The 23,388-nt window shown below is 38.0% G+C and overlaps 1 protein-coding gene and 1 long non-coding RNA gene across 5 annotated transcripts in view; one reads left to right on the top strand and one right to left on the bottom strand.

Annotated features, from left to right (window-relative positions):
• Positions 1-23,388, bottom strand: part of MITF (melanocyte inducing transcription factor) — a 178,094-nt gene that overhangs the window by 85,122 nt on the left and 69,584 nt on the right. The window lies entirely within an intron of this gene.
• On the top strand, positions 56-16,362 carry LOC310635860. Of its 2 annotated transcripts, XR_014491542.1 has the most exons (3): positions 56-193; positions 13,479-13,636; positions 14,288-16,362. It is a non-coding gene; the product is annotated as an uncharacterized lncRNA (long non-coding RNA). The 2 variants fall into 2 exon arrangements; XR_014491543.1 differs by lacking the exon at positions 56-193 and having other exon boundaries at positions 12,707-13,636.

Here is a 23,388-nt window from a genome sequence, read left to right as displayed (position 1 = left end):
CTTGATAAAGGCCTTGGCAACTCCAATCCCAACAGAGCTCAGGGCTCCTGAGTGTCCCTGCAGTAGCAGACCTGTTTAATCCAGCCCTACCTGAACAGGGGACGGAAAAGAGTTCATTGAAACCAGAAGTGAGAAAAAGAAAGAAAGAAAAAAAAGTCGTAGAGGTGACGAGACGTTTATACTTTAGCTGAAGGTAAAGCACAAATCCACTTGTCTGTTTGGCTCTCTTTAGCTACTCCGCACACAGATTCCTCTATGTACGTGTATCCTATACATACGTATCTCCAGCAGCATTGACACGGTATGTATTAGAGCAGATTTAAATAAGGCTTTGGGGAAGGGAGGAAGAAAACAACTTGGCCAGCATAGAGGTAGTCCTCGACTTACAACACTTCATTTAGTGACCGTTCAAAGCTACAATGGCACTGAAAAAACTGACATATGATCTACTTTTCACAGTTACACCTGTTGTAGCAGCCCCGTGATCATGTTATCAAAACTCAGTTCCTTGGCAACTGATTCATACTTATGACCGTTGCTGTGTCCCAAGGTTATGTGAGCACTTTTTGCAAACTTTTGACTGTCAAAAGTCAATCGGGAAGGCAGATTCACTTAACAACCGGATTACTAACTTATCAACTGCAGTGATTCACTTCAAAACATAGAAATTTTGGGCTCATTTGTGGTCGTAAGTCAGGGACTACCTGTATAATAGGTTTTATAATAGGTTTAGGCACCTATTATTTATACGCCGCTGACACCTTTAGCTTCACTTTCTTCACGTATTTTTTTCAAAAACGGACCCAGGAGAAATCATCTGATGTAAATATCTGAATCCCAGGTGTTTCAATTCATATCCCATGAATTCAATATATATGTTACACCCTGAGTATGTATTTGAGTGAAAAAGATAATGGCCATAGTTTCTTGATTATTGATTCTTATTAAAGAATCCCCACAATACTACAAATCGTGCTTCAAGTTTCCAGTTTAATTTATGGTAATCCAACACTGCCATGCGGCTCAGTTAAGCATTAAACATGTTTTAATCACCGCTCCATGGATCTCACAGTGTTTTATGGGAGTTCGTCTAATGCTCTATTGATTGGTACTTGATATTGTAGATTAATGAATCTAGGTTATTCCTGCAATCATTAACAACACCGATTTGAATCACTAATCAGCACTTCAGAGGGTCACAGATAGAATGGAAAGAGCATAACTGGGAAGAAGGCCTAGCCGATCTATTTTGCTAGGTGAAACGCTCATATTTCCCACTGGGATTTCAAAGGATAGAACCATTATAAAGAATATCATTAACTGATAATATTAAATAACTATAAATAATGCACGACACGTGTCAAGACCCTGTTTAAATGGGGGCAGTGCATCGTCCTCTGAATGTAACTGTGGTACTCATTGTCAGACACTGGATCATATAGTAACTAGCTGCCATTTGAGAGCTTATAAAGCAGGAAAAGTAGATTTTCTAGCTTAATTGGATAAATGGCCTAGGTATTAATATATAGAACATTTATTTCATTCTCATAAACTAACATTTCAAAATGTAACCTATAGCTTATATATAATTTCTTGAATTCCTCATGCTGTACTACATATTTCCATCATACACGTACCATAGTATTATGTGCTCCTTTTATATATGTTTACTATTGTTATCTATATACTTTATGCCACATGCTAACTAAATAAATATTATAAATAATAATACTGTGTTAAATAGAAATACAAATAGACCACAGGTGCCTTGACAACTAAGGAATAACAGAATTTTTATTATTTCTGTTATTTGCTATTATAGTACATTGATGTTTAATTCTGTTGGATACTCAGAGTCAATTTTACATGATGGCAATCTAATAAATAAATAATCAATCCTGGGACAGACTCTTTTCAAGCCAATCTTCTTGTTTCCTAAGATCCGATGAAAAGTCCCTTTTCTATATCCCAAATGTGGTGGAAAGATAGTTCATGGGGATGAAGGAAAAACTTTTCTAATTTTGGAATTCCTGCCCAAGGCTGGCTTGGCAAAGTTTTATTAATATTTTCTAATCTGATCCACAAATAATCTAACTTTTACTTTGTATTATGCTTTTGTTAGTGTATGGTAGCTCTCCTATATTTATACATTCATTTTTTCCCCAATAACTAGCTGGTGTTGGTTTTAATGGTTGTTTAGCCAGTCTGAATGAATAAAAAATAACATGAATAGATAAATAAAGGGTGTGGGCAACAGGAATCTAACTGCAGAAGAAGCTGTTTAGAGAGTGTGTCTTTTTAAAAAATAAATAAAACAATGGTGTCACAAAGTTGAAAAGTTCCTGACCAGGACAAATGAAAGCTACAACTGAAGCTAAAGCCTTGTTCCTTGAATTGTAGGAACATGTTGAAAGATTTGAATCTTGTTAGGCAGATTTTCCAGCTATCCTTAGAACAAAAATAACATCAGCTTCCTTATTTAGCAGTTTGTATACAGTATATCTTTGCATACCTGCCTGCATTACACTTACCTTTATTTTATTTATTTATTTATTTATTAGTTTATACTATTTGAAATGTACCTTTCCTTTTAGGATCGTGTATATCACAACCTCAAGTTACCTTTCCCGAAGCATTTCACAAAATGGCCTTTTTAGCTATGAAAAAATGCCATGTTTACAACACATTCAAATATATGGCACAGTACAATAATGGAAATAATTAGTCTCAGGAGATCAGTATAAAATTCTTTCTCCTTTCTTTCAAGGTTTAGCAAACCTTAATACTTTGATAAACCAAAACAACCATTGGCTTGGATTTTGAATTTGAGGGAACTCTTAAAACCAATGAAATTCTCAAACTGCAACAAAATTCACAAGAACAGGATGAGACATATTTTGAATGAAAGATTGTAAATCATAAAGTGTACATGTATGTTGATAGAAGATCTGTGATTAGGTCTCTGTGTTGTTTTTAGAAAGAAATTGCCTATGCAACACAAAGGGAGCAGGTTCAACTATGAAGATGAAAATGGGGAAGGAAGGGTTTAAGGGTTTTCTTCCTCTTAACGATGTAAATTTGTTACCCATCTTGTGTAAACCAGACAGGAAACACAACTAGATGAGCTAATCATGTTTATTTTAAGGTTACATTAATGGAAACTTACAATCCAAAGTCCAAACTTCCCACTGCCACTTTTAACCAACTTGACAATTAGGGCGGATCCTTCCTAAGCTTCTTCCTCTGTTGTTACTCATTGGGGGCCTCTGTCTCTCTTGTCTCATTCTTTTGTAGGCACCATCTCTTCCCTTCATCCACCAAGGTCATCCACAGAATCCATTACAACAGCTAAGCACCAGGGTGTCTACAAGACATCTCCACCCGAGAGCAATTGAATCCATTGGTATCCACAACAAATTATGATTGCTTGCATATACAGTACATTGCGGTATATTGTACAATGATAATAGAAATAGCACTTAAATTATATACTGCCCCACAGTGCTTTACTGCACTCTCTGAGCAGTTTATAATACCAGCCTATTGCCCCAACAATCTGGTTCTTCATTTTACCGACCTTGGAAGGATGGAAGGCTGAGTCAATCTTGAGATTCTATGCTATGGGCAGAGTTTGCCTGCAATGCTGCATTTCAAAACACTACATCATCACATTTCATCATTCCCTGCCTTTGTTCCACTTAGCCCCCATGTGGACATTCATAACTGGGTGAGCAGGACATAAGCATGGAGTAAAGGATGGAAAGAGCTAAATATAGAGAAAGAGGACAATCACTGAGGCTAGAGCGTAGATTGTAATAAAAGATATTGATGTGTACGTATTGTATCTTATATTCTATGGAGCCTATGAGCCTCAACCGTTTACCGGTTGAGCTCCAGATGGCTCCCGACCTTCGCTCCTTCCGACGTGACCTAAAAACATATTTATTTGAACAAGCCGGCCTGGTCTGATGGGTTTAGGGGTATTTTAATATTATTGTATTAACTTATTGAATTGGGCTGTAGTATTTAATATTTTTAACTTTTGTATATTGTATTTTATTGTATTGCCCTGTACACCGCCCTGAGTCCTTCGGGAGAAGGGCAGTATAGAAGTTAAATTATTATTACTATTATTATTATTATTATTATTATTATTATTATTATTATTATTATTATTATTATTATTATTATTATTATTATTATTATTATCTCCAGCAACCAGTCAGAACCAATCTTATTAGACAGGTTGCTGCTTTCCCAGAACATTAAAGTGTGAATTAAGTGTAAGGTTTTTTAATTTAATAATTTTAATTTAATAATTTGATTTCTATACCGCCCTTCTCCTGAAGGACTCAGGGCGGTGAACAGGGCAATACACAATAAAAAATCAAATACAAAAATTAAAAAGCCATTAAACATCATGCCCATAAAATCAATACATATTAAAGTTAAAACTAGTTTTAAAAACCCAACCCCATCCCGTCAGACCAGGCCAGCTTGTTCAAAAAAGAATGTTTTGAGATCGCGCCGGAAGGAGCGAAGGTCGGGGGCCATCCGGAGCTCAACCGGTAAGCGGTTCCAAAGGTCTGGCATGCCCACAGAGAACGCTCTCCCCCTGGGTGTCACCAATCGGCATTCTTTGATCGGCGGCACCCTGAGGAGGCCCTCTCTGTGGGAGCGCACTGGACGGAGGGAAGTTGACGCCGGCCACAGGTGTTGCCGTAGGTAATCCGGACCCATGCCATGAAGGGCTTTGTAAGTCATAACTAACACCTTGAACCTCACCCGGAGAGCACCCGGTGGCCAATGCAGCTCGCGGAGCAAAGGTGTAACATGGGAGTATCGGGAAACTCCCAAGACAACTCGCGCGGCTGCATTCTGCACCAGTTGGAGTCTCCGGGTGGACCTCAAGGGCAGCCCCATGTAGAGAGCATTACAGTAGTCTAGACGAGAGGTCACGAGTGCATGAGTGACTGTGCGCAAGGCATCCCGGTCTAGATAGGGCCGCAACTGGTGCACCAGGCGAACCTGGGCAAAGGCCCCCCTAGTCACAGCTCCAATATGCTCTTCCAAAGAGAGCTGTGAGTCTAGAAGGACCCCCAAGTTGCAGGCCCTATCTACGGGGGGTAATAGCTCACCCCCCATGGCCAATGATGGAATAATCGGAATTTCCCGGGATGCCGGCACGAACAGCCACTCAGTCTTGTCAGCGTTGAGTCGAAGCCTGTTCCTCCCCATCCAGACCCGGACCACCTCCAGGCAACGGGACATCACGTCGAGGGCATCGCTGGGGTGGTTTGGGGTCGAAATAAAAAGCTGGGTATCATCAGCATATTGGTGATACCCAACTCCAAAACCACGAATGATCTCACCCAGCGGCTTCATATAGATGTTGAACAGGAGAGGCGAGAGAACAGATTTTTTATTTATTTATTTATTTATTTTAATTCCATTTATATCCCGCCCTTCTCCGAAGACTCAGGGCGGCTTACAAGCCCCTGAGGGACTCCACAAATGAGAGGTCTCAAGGTCGATCTCTGCCCCCCTGCCAACACCGACTGCGAACGTCCCAGAAGGTAAGAGGAAAACCACTGAAGAACTGTGCCTCCCACTCCTAACCCTCTGAGACGTCGCAGCAGGATACCATGGTCGATGGTATCAAAAGCTGCTGAGAGGTCTAAAAGGACTAGGACAGAGGAGCAACCTCTGTCCTGAGCCCGCCAGAGATCATTCACCAGCGCGACCAATGCCGTCTCCGTGCTGTACCCGGGCCTGAAACCCGATTGGTATGGGTCTAGGTAATCAGCTTCATCCAAGAACAAAGGGAGCTGCTGCGCCACCACGCTCTCAACAACCTTCGCTAAAAAGCGAAGGTTGGAGACCGGACGATAGTTGTTTAAAATTGCTGGGTCCAAGGCAGGCTTCTTGAGGAGGGGTCTCACCACCGCCTCCTTCAAGGCGGCGGGAAAGCTACCCTGACTCAAAGAGGCCATAATCACTGCCTGGAGCCAGCCTCGTGTCCCATCCCGGGCTGCATAAGTCAGCCAGGAGGGGCACAGGTCCAACAAACACATGGTGGAGCTCAGCTTCCCCATGATCTTGTCCATTTCTTCAGGAGTCACAGGATCGAACTCTTCCCAGATTAAATCGACAAGGCCGCCCGTATCCTCTTCGTCAGACTCTGCCCAGTCGGAGTCCAAACCAGTCCGGATCCGAGCGATTTTGTCCGACAGAAATCGACTAAACTCCTCGGCTCGACCCTGCAAGGGTTCCTCCATCACCTCCTGATTAAGAAGGGAGCGAGTTACCCTAAACAGGGCGGCCGGGCGATTATCTGCGGACGCGATGAGGGTGGCAAAGTGGTTAGACATAGCCACCCTCAACGCTGCGAGATAAGTGAGATACGTGGCTTCACAATAAAAATGTACAAATCTGAAATATGAATTGGTCCTCGTTTGAAACCAAATCTGCCCTTGAGAACTTTTTTTTAAAGGAAAACATTGTTAGGTCTTCATAGCAAGCTATACAGTACAAGAAAGATCTTCAGATCTGATATTATACTTAACAAAAAGAGAAAAAAAATTGTAGTGGACAGTAATGGGAAATACCCAACATTAGCCATGTTACAATTTGAGGAACAAGAAAAAATAATTTCATAATGATTAGGAGACTTGTTCTTTCATGAATGAAAGAATGTAAGAAATGTAAGAATTACATGAATGAAAGATGAAAGAATGTTCCATAGTCTACTTTTTGGGGTTTGTTCATGTGTCATTGACAAGTGAGCAAGAACCATAAGAAAAGTAGCACTAAGGCTGTTAAGAAATTACTGTACTCCAACAGGAAGGTGAAAGTTAAATACCAACCAATAGCAAACACAATGCTACAATCTACTATTTATTTCACTGCCATCCTTTACAATTCCAGATTTGTGTTATTTCAGGTCAGGTTATCTTGACCAATGTAAATGAGTGGGCAAACATTAATAAGAGAGGGCGCATACATGTAGCTTTCTCGATAAAAATACAGAAATAGTCATTGTCTTCTATTGTTGTTGTTGGTTTGGGAGAAGAGGGTTATTGGTTTTATTATTTCCCAGTTTTCTCTGGAATTTCTGGTTATCTCCAACCAGATCCAATCTTCGTACGAGGCTAAAACATACAAAGAACGGTTACAGGAATTGAGTAGGTCTAGTCTAATGAAAAGTAAGACTAGGGGAGACATGATAGTAATGTTCCAATATTTGAGGGGCAACTACAAAGACAAGAGGGTCATTTTTTTTCTAAAGCACCAAAAGGTAAGAGAAGAAACAATGGATGTAAACTAACCAAGGAGAGAAGCAATGTGGGACTAAGGAGAAATTTCTTAATGGTGAGAACAATCAACCAATGGAAACGTTTGCCTTCAGAGGTTGTGAGTGCACTGGAGGCTTTCAAAGAGACTGCACAACCATTTATCTGAAATGGTATAGGGCAGGGGTAGGCAACCTCGGCTCTTTTATGACTCATGGACTTCAACTCCCAGAATTCCTGAGTCAGCTATGCTGGCTCAGGAATTCTGGGAGTTGAAGTCCATGAGTCATAAAAGAGCCGAGGTTGCCTACCCCTGGTATAGGGTCTCCTGCTCGAGCAGGTGTTTGTCCTTTCCATCTCTATTATTCTATGTTCATCAAAGATCAGTCAATGTTTGCTAAAACCCACTTCCTGTTAATTACGATACATTGAATAATATTTAGCACATCTCAGGATGTAAAGTTGTTGGCCTCTACTCTCTTTTATTATGATTCTTTGCTTTTGACTTTGATATGACTTGAAAGGATGTCTTCCAACAGAAAAGTAAACTTTATAAAGTAGGGTGCATGGCTACCCTACATTGTTTGGAGTTCTCACAGCAGCACCATGATCATGTTACCTTTAATGTTCAATCTTGGCAACTTTAAAATGTGTGGACTTAAAAACGCCTACAATTCCCCAAATTTCTGGGAATTGAAGTCCCCTACATCTTAAAGATTATTTGTTACATTTATGTAGCCACCCATCTTTCAGTCAACTTTAGGGAGAACCCAATCAAAGTCGCCACCGTTGAGAAACACTGGTCTAAACTCAATTACAGTTTTCCACCACTTCTGCCTCCCCACAGGGGTCACAGAAATGGCAATCATTTAGTCCATGTGATTCACAATGGAAGTGCAATCGTTCTGCATTGTGGTTAAGTGAATTGCAAAAGGTTCCCTAAGCTAAATCATTTATCATTGTGAAATATTTTGGTCATTTCAGTTGTAAACAGATTTGAAACATAACATTGTGGATTTCAACAAAATATTTGCTTCTCTTGCCAACACTCTACATAGACTGTTTTATCTTTTTATCTATCACTCTTCCTCTCTCTCTCTTTCTATTAAATGAGAGGCCTAGTTGGAACAATTCGCATATGGCAATGATGAAAAGGGGTTTTGTATCAAACACTGGAGAAATTGTTCCCTCTTATATAAAGATTGCTCCTTTAGCTTTGCCAAAGTCATGGCCAATTTTGCGTTGGTTACTACGCAAATCTGCCAAGTGGTAAACGTCAACATGCATACCTGAATTTTTTGGCAAAAAGAATAAAGTGAAAGCATCACTGTGCCTTGTTCATGGGCCCTTTCTCATAATTATACAGCTAAAAATAGACAAGAGCAATAAAGTTTAACAGCTAAAGTATTTTTAGTCAGTAAAAAGAGCTTGATCAAATGGAGGCAAATTAACAACATTATCTTCACCCCTAAAGGAACAGCTAGGCATATTCAAAGGCAAATCCATGTTATTACTTGTTGCTTTAGAGTCTCTTCTAAATGGTGACTTGCCATAACGGAGAGAAAATATGCATGCAGAATATTCAATATAAAGAAACACCTTGCTTCCCTTGGATGAGGAGAAGAATCACATTTCCTTCAGGGCACAAAGCACCTTATTAGGACAAACACAACTGCCTTGCTCCTTATTTTTACAACTTATGCATTGCCTGACTGCTATTAGGGATGAACTACAGATTATATTGATTTTTGTCCAAACCCAAAGAAGCCCAAAGGCATTTTTCTTCTCAAAAGGTGAAAAAGAAATCCTGACCTTTCATAACATCTTACCTCTGGATGATAGCTTTAAGTTCTCGGATGTAAAAAAAAATAACTATTTGTTTTCACAGGAGAACACAACAACACACAACAGAATGGAATAATTATGATGTAATGGCATCAATGGTGTTTTTTCCTTTCTTTTCTCAAATTCCAAACATTTTGGAGGGATGGCAGTCAAAAGACAAAAGATAAGTCATAATAACTTATCTTTTATTATAACTTGCAATAGCCAGAACAGCTAAAATAAATTTGTTTACCATGAGAATAGTTAGTTTATAGTTTATATTTAACTCTAAAATCTTATCATAAAAATTAGTATTCCAAATTTATCTGGACATGTAGTTCATTTATATATTTATTATATCAAAATAATGAATTAGGTCTTTGCTGTTTATTTCAGATTCTTTAGCTCACCTGATGAAGACTTTTCAAACTTGTTTTTTCAAAGGTCTCTAATAAATTTAAGATGGTTAATAATAACATGATTAGAAAGTGAGGTTTTTCAAAAGCTTCACCATAGTTTCAACCAAGATGGCTGATCCTATCTCCCATTGCTTAAATCCATGGAAAATCGTTATCCTGTGGTCTCTTTGCAAGAAGCAACTATGTGAAGCACATGTGGGCAATCTCACTTCCTCTCCTTACCCAGAGAGGTTCCAAGGAATCAGTCTAATCATTGGTTCCTTGGTCTTTGCCAAAATTGTCAGCTCTGCTTTTGCAGAAAATAACTTCTACAGAATGGTCAGTTGAAATGTACAGTAATTTTATTTAGCAGCCAGTCAGAGTTGTTGTTGTTCTTTAGTTTTCTGGTCATATATTGGCAGTGTTCCAACATTTCTGGGAAAGGCTTCATGGATACCTGCATTTATCAACTAAACTATATATTTTTTTAAAAAAATATAAGCTAATATTTTAATTCAATATTTAATTAGCATTTGGCTGGTGGTTCTGTTTATTTTTAAGGTGTTGTGTCTGAGCAAGTACTAACCGCAGGTCAAACAGCTGGAATCATTTGGATACTACATCAATGGGGAAAAAAGATATTAATTTCTATTTAAATCATGCTTACTTGAAACTAAGATTTCCTTAGAAGACATTTGTTACAAACGTATTTTATTGTCGGCTGTGTAACCTAACCATCTTCTGGAATTCTAAGCTGCAGTTTCTTTTATTTGTTACTTTATATGTTACCATTCAACTTGTTGCTCTCCTAGGATAAGTGGGAAAGTGAAAAATTTCATCTATCCGCTCAGATGGCCTCTTTCTACAATTTCTGCAATTTCTAATGTATTGCCCTTTTAGAACAAGACTAGTTGTGATGTGGTATTTTTCCTTTAAACTGAAACCATCAAACTAATCAAGTTATTGACAAAAAACAAACATTTTGGCCTTCAGCTTCCATCAACTTCTCCCAAAGCACCCAAAGCAAAGGAATGTGGCAATTTACAAAAACTATTTGGCAGGTACGAAGATTGACTATGCCTGCTGGATAAAGTAAATTGCAAATTCCAGGACATCTGAATAGGATGCATAAGTGAAGAATTTAAGCAAGCTTTTAGACAGTTTTTTCTTTATGTAAGTGTTAATCATGCCCTCCGCTTTCATATCATTGCTTCACTCTTGGATGAGATCTCAGGAAGGAAAACTTGATACTTCAATGTGGATGAAGAGAAATCAGAGAATGCTGACCACCCTCTTGAGACACCTGAGAAATTGTATCACTCATTCAAGGAGATCACGACGACATTGGAAGTGCTAACAGCTAACACTGCTAATCCATTTCCTCGATCCAGGAGCTTGTAACAGAGCAGTAATGTTTGGATAGTCAATTTCTTATCTAAATCTTTATAGGACAGCAGCTCATGTTCACAGAAGATAAGGAAAGCTGAAAAGGGTTAAATGTTAACCAAGCTTGGTTGTTTTCTTGTAAATGTTTCATTACCCTACTAGGTAACATTTTCAGTGCTCGAAGAGGAGTGGGGTTTTCTCCCTATATTCATGGCTTGTCCTATCAGTGTTGGTGGGAGTGGCATTTTCTTCTTGGTAAATCCTTGTTTACTGTTTGTTTATCTGAACTGGTAGTTCCTTGATGTTGTTTATACTTCATTATAAAATATTATATAACTATTTACTATATTTTAGTGTAAAATTATCTCATTAAATATTTTATTATAATTATAATCTATATTACCATAATATCACTACGTGCTATAAATGTTTATGCCATTTAAAAGAAACAATCAAAAAGTTAAAAAGGAAACAAAAAGAACAAAACACTTCCTTGCCAACAATTAGTACCCAGTTAAACAGGGATTATCACCAGGATTAATTCCAGACCAATAATCAAGCAGTAAATAATACCCCAATCAAGAAACTACCAACTTCAGACAAACATGCTAACAGTAAACAACAGCCTAATCAAGGAATTACCAAGAAGAAAATAACTCCGCCATCAAAACTGATAGGGCAAGTTACATATGTAAACAGAGAGAAAACCTTATTCCTTTCTACCACTGAAGATGTTATCTCATTGGGTAATAAAATGTCTGTAAAAAACAACCAACATTTGAAGGTCATGCCATATGGGAACTATAACATGCCATTGTCAATGAGTTGTTATATGGGCCTGTGACATTAAAATACTTACAACTAACAACTGCAGATATCACAGGTAACATAACCATCTACATTTATTTTTGTGACGGATTATTTCTTTTGACTCTATTATGGAATTATATCCTTAAGATCCAGTTGCATAACTAATACAGGATGAGTCCTGTTCTCTACTCCACATGGGACTCTTCACGTGTATCCCTGTAACCTCTATGTGCAATGGATACAGAAACTACAAAAATCCTTGTTTTAGCAAATGAGAACATCAATCAGATGACATCAATAAATAGGTCCACAGGTTCATCTTTTCAGTGTGTGTGTGTGTGTGTGTGTGTGTATCTATATCTATATCTATATCTATCTATCTATCTATCTATCTATCTATCTATCTATCTATCTGTGTGTGTGTATGTATATTTGTGTATATATGTGTATATGTGTGTGTATATATATATATATATATATATATATATATATATATATATATATGTATGTATGTATGTATGTATGTATGTATGTATGTATGTATGTATGTCCTGGCGTATTCGGGTCTTTTCCCATGTAGGATTGAGGGTGTCTTGGCGACGTTTCGACACGGTCCCACTCGTCATCTTCAGGCTGGTGTCTTCGGTTTCGTGCTTGTGCGAGCGAAGATGACGAGTGGGATCTCATTGAAACGTCGCCAAGACACCCTCAATCCTACAAGGGAAAAGACCTGAATACACCAGGACCTACATACCTATACCCGTGAAAATCTACGAATATATATATATATATATATATATATATATATATATATATATATATATATATATATATATATATATATATATATATATATATATATATTTCATAAGGTTTGCTCATCTAGTCATGGATTTTTTTCCTCATATAACACATGAAAAGTTCAAAATCATACTTCATAACAATAGAATTAAAATACATACTTTATGAATGAGTGATTTGAAATTTAGCAACAGAGTTCAAACAAAGGAGTTCAAACAAAGGCATGCTGGCTGAGGAATTCTGGGAGTTGAAGTCCACAAGTCATAAAAGCACCAAGTTTGAAAACCCCTGCTTTAAGTGTTGCTTGAACAAAAGTTTAGAGCAGGGGTCTCCAAACCAGGCAATTTAAGACTTGTGGACTTCAACTCCCAGAATTCCTCAGCCACAAGTTCACAAGTCTTAAAATAGCCAAGTTTGGAGACCCCCTGGGTTAGAGGGTTTGAACAGCCAGCGGTCCTACTTCAGCTGATGAGATCAGGGAAGCGACTCTCCATAAAGAAAAAGATTCCAACAAAAGATACAGACAGTCCTCAACTTATGTCCACAAATTTCTGTTGCTAAGTGAAACATTTGTTAAGTGAATTTTGCCCCATTTGACGATCTTTTTTGACACATTTGTTAAGTGGAACAGTGAAGTTGTTAAGTTGGTAACACAGTTGTTATAAGTGAACCAGGCTTTCCCCCACTGACGTTGCTTGTAAGAAAGTTGCAAAAGGGGATCACATGACCTCGGGACAGTGCAAACATCATAGATATGAACCAGTTGCCAAGCATCTGAATTTTGATCATATGACCATGGGAATGCCGCAAAGACCGTAAGTGCGAAAAATGGTCATGTGTCATTTTTTCAGTTCCATTGTAACTTCAGCCACTGAATGAACTGTTGTAAGTCCCGGACTATCTGTACAACCCAGTGGCAAGAACGACAACCACTAGCAATAAATAAAGAATACATTTTGCATTACAGAAACTCAGGAACAGCTTCTAAACCTTGCAAAAGTCACAGGTTCTGAGGCTTCAGTTGAAGAAAACAAGTCACTGCAGATCAGAAGCAAAGAAAATACATCACTGAAGGGCTGGAGGGAAACAGCTGTGCCTTGCAAGAAGCTGAAAAACAGCTTTGGGGTAATTTATGATTTAGTACTACCATACAAGGAACTGAGGAAATGTATGTCAGATGGATCCATTACGGGTATTCCTCAACTTATTACAACGATTGAGCCCAAGATTTCCGTTGCTAAGCAAGATCATTGTTAAGTGAGTTTTGCCTTATTTAAAACCTTTCTTGCCACAGTTAAGTGAATCACTGCAACTGTTAAGTTAGTAACATGGTTGTTAAGTGAATCTGGCTTGTCCAATGACTTTGCTTGTCAGAAGTTCGCAAAAGGTGATCATATGAACCAGGATACTAAAACATCATAAATGCATGCCGATTACCAAGCATTTGAATTATGATAACTACCATCACCCATCTCCAACAAAAGTGTGTGATGCTTTCTGAAAAATACTTTTTAAAAAGCATGAGGTCGATGTGATAGGGAATTTCATTTGTACAATTGTACAACTGTCATCAGTTGTACGCTGGTATGACCCTTCTAAGAAATGCCAAAGCTTTCTTTTACTGATTCCTCTTCTGAAAGGCAAAGGAAGACAAAAAGATGTAGAAATCCTTAAGCTGCTACTAACCAACAGGGGGGAAACTTTTTTGATGAAATAAAAGTAAAAGTAAGTGGGACTATGTAAAAATGGCATTTTTTATCTTTCTTTTTCTAAAAGGCTCATGTCACAGTTTCATTTCCCTCCGTCCTGTGCGTTCCCACGGAGAGGGCCTCCTCAGGGTGCCACCGATCAGAGAATGTCGATTGGTGGCCCCCAGGGGGAGGTCCTTCTCTGTGGGCGCCCCAGAGCTATGGAATCGGCTGCCGGTTGAGCTCCGGATGGCGCCTGACCTTCGCTCCTTCCGTCGCGATCTGAAGACATTCTTATTTGAACAAGCCGGCCTGGCCTGATGGGGGATGGGTTGGGTTTTATGGTCATTTTTAATATTTGTATTTACTGTTTTTAGTCGGGCATATGTTTAATTTTCTTTTAACTTTTGTATTTTTGTATTTTTTATATTTGCCCTGTTCACCGCCCTGAGTCCTTCGGGAGAAGGGCGGTATATAAATAAAATTATTATTATTATATTATTATTATTATTATTATTATTATTATTATTATTATTATTATTATTATTATTATTATTTTAATGTGAACTTTATTGATGTCTTCAAGAAACAGTAAGATTTACCTCAGGTTCAGAAATTCTGAATCAGTGCTATATGGCTGCCTCAAAATGGAACATCTAAACCTTTCTAGGAGTAACAACTTCTCCTATTTTTCAATAACAGGGGAAGACAGCTGTGTATTCATCCAGAGGGTAAGACCTCCTGGGCGTTGAAGAAGTAGTACATAGAATGCCAGTTTCCCCAACTGATTAAAAATACTTAGTAAAATAGAAATCTTCTAGCCATTCCCATTCAGATTATTCTAATAGAATGAGCTTCCAGGAAAAAAAAGAAGACAAGCCAAGAAATCTTAAGAAAAATAGGGTTTCAAAATGTTCTTTGGCTTGCAAATAAATCTTTAAGAAATAGGACGATGGTTACTGATGGATACTATATTAACAATATTGCATAGTTGATGAACAATATTGGATTTAAGAATTACTGTAAATTAAATAATAATAGAACAGACATCCATCCGCACTATCCAGATGTGAATTTCCTAATGATAGCTTCTATTTTTCTACATAAAAACTTTTTTAAAAATGGAATTTTTGAGTTATCCTGCCAGGAAAAATAATAATGGCTTTTACTCAGTTGTATGCATTCATCAGCAAAATGGTCACTGTTGGAAAAATGGACTCCCTCACTTCCATATGCAGTCGTTCCCAATTTGTACCATCAATGAAAGATCACCCCTAATGTGGTAGAAATTTCTGGAGCAGATTTGGACAGGCTATGAGAAGGTCACTAAATGAAGTGTTGTAAGTTGAGGACTACCTGTATTGGAAGTAGCCATGTTAATCCATCATGATAAAATTGGAATTAATTACATTTTAACCCAGACTAGTTACACTAGATACATTATTTTGTTATAAAAACAAAATATCCATAATCTAATCTTGCCAGAAGAAGGGAAAACCCTCTTAATATTTAGTTGAACTTCCTGAAACAAAACAGCGAAGCTGCAATAAAATAACTGAAAGCAAATGATGTTGTAACCACAGTTTACCAATTTACTTAAGCACCTCTTTAGTACATTATTGGCCTTTATCAACTGCAATTCTTGAAGCATTTTCTCCTATCCACACAAAATAGAAGGCCCCACAAAGAATGGAACATGTAGGAATTGTAAAGAAGCACCTGCAATTTCAGATTAAACTTCTCTAGCTTACCCATTCTATAATTCTGAATCCAATAAGCCACCATTCAAGTCTGTTCTTATTGTTCTGTGAAATAGTCCAGTTCCAGCACTGCACGGAAAGTTCCTGCTAATTACCAGCCTCCAAAAGCTGTCTGCTTTTATTCCTACTATCCACTTCCTAATCTTTGCTACTACATTGGAGAACTTCTGCAAAATTAAAGCAGATGAGTAATACAAGCTGCTATACATAAAAAGGAAAAAAAGCAATCTTAAACATGATCTATATACCCATGTAGTCATTTTGATTTAGCTAGGTTCCTTCTCTTTCTTTCTTTCTTTCTTTCTTTCTTTCTTTCTTTCTTTCTTTCTTTCTTTCTTTCTTTCTTACTTTCTTTCTTTCTCTCTCTCTCTCTCTCTCTCTCTCAAATTAAATCATGTAAAAATTACATTCTAACATAAAGCACAAAGTCATGAGATGAAAATGTATCCATATAACCTATTTCAATTAACTGTTTCAGCTGAGCATTGTGAAATCACAAAATTATTTCAATCCCTGTATTTCAACAAAGCAGACAGAATATTTTATTTCCATATAATGGCTTGGAGAAAAACGTTTATTTTTGGTCACGAGACCGTTCAAGCTTTTAATCACAACTGAAATGAAGAAGAGACACAGTACTTAGAAGAACTCCTTGTACTTTATGCCAGTGCGTATACCAGATCTGGTTTGCAAATATTAGATCCAACAACTTGAAAAAAATATAGCAAAAATAGCAAAAAAAAAAAAACCTCTTTGATGTGATCTGGTTTTGTAGACCAGACCTGGTGGCTCTTGATCTGGATCTCCTAATAAAATCAGAGTACAAGAATAAAAAACATTGAAAACCATGACTGAATTTTTTATCTCCCAAACATAAAAAGGACTCATCTATTGCAACATTTTTCAAATAAATGTACTCTGAGAATCTTGTTATGGTAATTATCTGCAAAGTGATAAAAACATCAGCCTATAAGATAAATGCTTCCCAAGAATGCCAGTGAACTTCCAGAACTATCCCACAGAAATTACCTTTCCAGTAACAAATCTAGAACCTAGAAAGCAAATGGTTGTAATACTGCTCTTGCAGTATTCTTTTCCTACATCAAATAAACTATTTTGAAGAACTTTAAAATGGAAAATAGAAAGACAGATCATATAATCATTTAATATATAGCAGGCCACTGTCACTTAAACCAGTGGTCCCCAACCCCCAGGCCATGAAGGTGAGCACATGAAGCTTCATTTGCGCAATGGATAAACTGTGGATCATACCCAAAGAAATGGAATGTATACAACAGATAGAAAATTACAACAATAAAAAAGCTTTTGAGATTCTCATTTGTTAAAAAAATATATACAGGAAATGTCAAGGGGGGCAGGTAGTTTTCACTGAAATAGCAATTGCCATTGGTTTCTTCTTGGATTTCTTTTTTCAGGATTAAAAAAAAAGTATTATTCTAGTCTGTACTCCTAGTCTCCCATTCAATTACTAATACAGTATTCATCCTGCTTATCTTTTTCAAGATCAACTAAGATGGACAATGTGCTGATATCTGTTGTAGGATAAAATACATAACATAACACTATGCAAACATTTTGGGGGGAGGAGGAAGTCTGCTTTAATTAAGGGAAATCAAAAACACTTGATGAAATTGTGCTGTTTCTCTTTCCTGAAAAATAGACATTTAATCTAAGCACAAACTATTATCTGAAGCTGATTCATTATCTACTCTGTTTCTTACTCATATTATCTGTATAGAATAAGTGTGGAAATGGCTCGTTTCTAAAAACAGATCAGATCAGTCAACAGCCAAATGCAGCCAGATAAAATGTATCTCAAAATGAAGAGGGGGCAAAAATTGCTCCCATATATTTTTAAAATACAGTAATATATTTACATTGAGAGGACATGCTTGTTATGCAATGCTGTAGCCCTAATGGGATTCATCAACCATGTATTCTGATCCACATAGTTGTCAATCTTTCCATTTTTGGAATTCTAGGCAGTCATTACAAACTAGATTTTTCTCAACTGATGAATAATTATATATCACTAGTAGATGGTTTTATCAAATAAGCTAAACTGATCTGCTCCATCCCATTTTTCTTCCAATATGGATATTTTTGTAGAGGGGGAAAAATCAGTTCTAGCACAAAGATTACACTTGAGAAAGGGATGGGCTGAGAAATGTGTGCCAGGACACTACTGCTGAATAGACCATTACAGGAGAAGAGGGATCCACACATTGATACAGGTTCTATCTTCTAGCCCACTAACATGCAGCAGCCATGATATCAAGGCCAGAGAAGAAAGGGTATTGTAATCATTCATGAGACCTTAGTAATGACCAGTAGCACTCCTAAGGAGAATAATCTAGTATAAATGTCTATACAATTGGGCTATAAAGTTATTGCTGCTGGTGTCCAGTTTTCCTGCAATGTATACACTCCACTGCCAGGATAGTATTGGGAATCCACCATATTTTGGGATACTGGGGACTTTAATCACCATGCCTTGAAGGTGAAGCCAAAATTGTCTTAGGATTTCATGGCTTCTGTGATGATCATGGGCCTCAGCTAGGTAATCTCAATCCAAACTCAATTCGGAGTCTGATGAGATGGGTTCTGAATGCAGAGGATGTTACAGTACGTTGTGGTCAGATCATTTCTGCCCAACATCAGGAAGTCTTGGTGATTCATACCACAAGCTTGAATTTTTCAAAGGATTCTACATAGACTGCCTTTAAGACAATTGGTGGAAACCACAACTGGGCCCAAAATATAGCATCCAGATCGCTGGCATGTGAAATGTGGTATTGTAGTATAATATTTTGTATTCACTTCACTGGGAAAAATAGTCTTCCAGTCCTATTTAATTTAATATACATGCATTTCATATATTTTATCACTGTATTATAAATGGTTTCAAATTGGGTTTCCACATGTTATTGAAACAAAATATACAATGAGAACATTTATCTGATCTATATTATGATACAGTCACAAGCATTTGAGAGCATCATATAGAGCAAGGTTCAAACGGTTTCAGGTTATGATCATAGTTCTAGTAATAGAAATCTGACCACATCTGAGTACAAAGCCCTAGTCTGTCTCAGCATTGAGGCTTGCAAATGGTGCAAGACAAGTTCATGAAAGCCATTGGTAGTTTCCCCTGGCCTTGTTTCTTCTCCCACGGAGAAGGTCATCTTCCCTCCAGTGGGAAAATTCATTAATTGCTCTCCTTAACTTATAGGGCTTTCTTGGTGTGTATGGGTGCATCAACAAAGAAAGTTTAGCATCTGTCAAACTGCTCGAGTTAAGGGAGTTGGGGCAGAGGGACAGTCAATCAGGCTATTTCTGAAACTCGAGTCCAGCTGTCTTTTGAAAAGTGCTTACCCCGTGTCCAGTTTGAATAATTGACAGATTGGAAGTGCAGAGGGACCCAGAGGAAAGCTGGGGAGAACCCTCTTGAAACAGCAGATTGGTATGTCAGGAAAGCTCCTTGCCACTGTCACCCTACTCCATACCTCCAACCTTTCATGATTCCATGTGGCAGAGAAAAAACTGGCACAGGGTGAAGCAGAAAACGAAGATTGATAACAAGTGCACTCCACCTTCAACAGAATGGCAGTGATGATAGTGTGATGGCATACAGCAAGTTGGACATGGTCAATGGGTAAGGAAATTATGCTTCTGCCTCCCTCTTAACTAATAAGTTCACAAGTTCCAGAAAGTCTGAGCATTAAACAGAACTATCAAAAACACTCCCATCAACAGACAGGGCAAGCTACTTTTATATAACAGAGAGAAAACCCTACTCCCTTCTAGCATTGGTGGCATTACCTAGTTGGGTAATGAAATGTTTGCAACAAAACAATCAAGCTCAGACAGTACCAAGGACCCCACATTAAACCCTTATTGGCAGAAACAGCAGAAAACTTGAGGAAACAGCATCAGCAACACAGAGTTGGCAGATCTTGTCTCTCTTCTTTGGTTTCAACCAACATCCTCTATGGCAGGGCTTTTTAACCAGTGGCATGCGTACCACTGGTGGTACATTGGCACCTGGCAGGTGGTACGTGACCGTCCTAGAGAAGTGGTAGAGGGGGAGGGGAATGAGCTGAAGTGGCGGCAGCATGGCACAAGCCTGAGTGAGAGACAGCTGGAACTGCCGGGCTGTCAGGGTTCAGCAGAAGTGCCAGGATCAGCACTGGGCTCCAGCTGATCCTGGCGCTTCTGCTAAGCCCCGCAGAATCACTGATCAGCTGGAGCCTGGCGCTGATCCTGGCGCCTACAACAGTCACTAAAGTGAACTGTTGTAAAGATATGGCAATATCCTAAAATATTCGCCTAGCAAGGTGTGAAAAACTTGATGACTTCATACTTTATCACTTTTTTCCTTTTTTTTTTTGGTCATCAAGTTTTTGACACCTTGTTAGGCGACTGGTGGTACTCGGATATTGCCATGTCCTAAAAGTGGTACAATGGGTGAAAAGGTTGAAAAGCCCTGCTCTATGGGAAAGAACTTGTGCTCTCCCAAGAGTATTAGTCCTGTTTTGTAAAATGGGTCTCATACTCTTTGAAAAAGCGATAAACTCATGAAGCTAAGGAGGCCACATAAGACCTGACAGGTAATTTGGAAAGCGCCAGGCAGCCAGACGTTTCTGTGCAAGCCAGATGTCCAGTCTCTCTTGCAGCCCAGATATAAGTGATCGTGGAAGGGCCAAGTTCTCAACAGCTTAAAATGGCCAGGAATTTGGCAGATATCAATCCTGACCAAGACATTAACCATATTGTTAGTAAAACAAGCCAGAGTACATCCCTGGCAAAAATTGTTGTTCCCAACAGAGACAGACAAAACATGCCTTTAGAACTGCAACAGCTAAAAATAACATCAAGCTATGCCTTAGCTATGAACTGGGGATGAAACAAAAGCAGCCTCCCAAGGGGTGTGTTTGTGCCATGGTTTGTGAGGATGAGTCTGTAGTAACTTTGGGGACAAAAGGACAAGAGATAGAGTAACTTATGCAAAGCAGAGAACTGAAGGGAGAATAAAACTACAGAAAGATGTGCAATGTGGGTGAGTAAAATGGTCATGAAGTTCAAGTATGTTGTAAATCAGGTAAGCAATACTTTAATTCTGTTGTGTCATATGGCTGGGCTAGAAAAAATGAGTGTGAATTGCGAGAGACCTGCGCTCATCTTGGAAACAGATTCTCTCCACTGCGATTGGCTCTGCTTTGTTAGAGGTATTTAGATACAAGCTGCATGGTCTCACGCCATGAAGGTTGCACCTACATTCTGCTGAGCAGAGGGGTTTAGATTAAATGAAATTTTGTCTCTTATCTGGGGTCAAAAGATCTGAATATAAACTCCAATGATTCATTTCTAAAAAGGCAAAGAAGTTGCAGAAAACTCTCTAATTTATAAAAACTTTCATGACAAATCTAACACATAAAAGCAATTCACACCAGTTTCTAAATTCCCCCCTTGTTTAGTTCATGCCCTGTTCCATTAAGAAGCACTATAAAAAGGCACCACTGTATTTTGAAGTGTAAATAAATTCTAAATGACATTTCAAAATATTATGAAAACAAGCCTGTCAAATGGTTTAGGAAGCTGTCTTCCAAAATTAGTCTCACTCCCTTGGACGAAAAAATTAAAGTTTAACAAAAAAAATAAAAGTTCTATTCATGTTGTTAGCTGGACTGGTACATCAAAGACATGAGAAGGACAAAGCTTGTCAGAAAATGAATATCTGTTTTTCTTTATTATTTGTTTGTTCCCTTATAGGGTTTGGGTACTTATAAATTTTGGACCCTGGCAACATTTACAATGGGAGCCTGCTATAGATAATTTCACAAGATGATGTAAACGAAAGTTCATTCACAAAATGGCCACCACAAAGGATATAGCTCCGTGGTGGCACGCAGAGCCCTCTCTGTGGGCATGCGTGCCGTCGTCCCAGTCCTAGGCCTTCAGCTGGGTTTTATAAAACCTTTTCGTTTTAGGCCTCCGCCGCCGTGTGCAAAAAAAAAAAAGGTTCAATCAATCAATCAATCAATTTCAACTTCTTCTGGGGGAAAAAAAGATCTCGCAAAGTTGGAATTGATTGATTGAACTTTTTAGTCTGCCGTTACCACCGCAGCCATGCCCACCCAATGGGCCACACCCACCCAATGGGCCATGCCCACCTGGCACCCGACGATACATAAGTGGGTTTGGGGTTGCAGTTTGAGCACTTGGTCTCTAAAAGGTTTGTTATCACTGATATAGCCAATCACAAACTTTCCACATTTTATTTCATTTTTCTCAATTCATAACTTCCTACTCCAGTAATCATTAGAATCATCACTTCAAAAACTTGACGGTGTTTTCTGATATTCCACTTTACTTTTATTTTTATTCTTTTTTGAAAACATAACAAACTGCTGGACAAAGCACTTGACTGCGCTTATACACTGTTTTTGTTCTCTAAAAATGTCCAAAGATTCTTATAAATAAAAAAGAGGCCAGATTCTATTGCTTTGCTTTGTAAGATATGCTTTGTTTCCCATTTATTTATTTCAGTACAGAGTAGGGAGTCCGATAAAGGCTAAGAGACCTGCCTACTCCTATCTTACACATTCCTACTCCATTTTTATTTTCAGTCATCAAGCAGTATTACCTTTAACAATTGTTGTGAAACTATATGGAGGACCATAAGAAAGCCAACTCAGTGATATATGCTGTGGGGAAAAAGCTATCAGGAAGTGACTAAAGTCAAAGACTGACATAGACATAAGATTGGCTACTACAGTTATGGGTAGTGGTCTTCAGGAACTTTTCATTCAAATATGAAAGGCCAAAATAAGATTGTCAAAGCAATTCAGATTTATTTTTAATTGTGTTCCACTGATTCTTTCCTGAGTCCAATGATCACCTCAATTGTGAGGTAGGATATAGATATGTCTTCCTAATGCTAAAAGAACCAACTTAAATATCAATATAGTATTTGTTTTTATTTTTAACAAAATCAAACCAATGTTTCTTTCTGGAATTGGGAAGCAGAATAATAATAATAATAATAATAATAATAATAATAATAATAATAATAATAATAATAATAATAATAATAATTATTATTATTATTATTATTATTATTATTATTATTATTATTATTATTATTATTATTATTATTATTATTATTATTTAATTTGTATACCGCCCTTCTCCCGAAGGACTCAGGGCGGTGAACAGGGCAATAAATACTAAAATACAAAGATACAAAAATTAAGAAAAGATTAAACATAATGCCCAATGCAATACAACAATAAATTACAATACATTAAAACCAATAATAAAACCCAAACCCATCAGACCAGGCCGGCTTGTTCAAACAAATAGGTCTTTAGATCACGTCGGAAGGAGCGGAGGTCGGGAGCCATCC

The sequence above is a fragment of the Vipera ursinii genome (genome assembly GCF_947247035.1).
Source record: "Vipera ursinii genome assembly, chromosome: 2".
NCBI lineage: Eukaryota > Metazoa > Chordata > Lepidosauria > Squamata > Viperidae > Vipera > Vipera ursinii.
The sequence above is the reverse complement of the archived record's forward strand: the minus strand, read 5'-3'. Positions and strand labels throughout refer to the sequence as shown.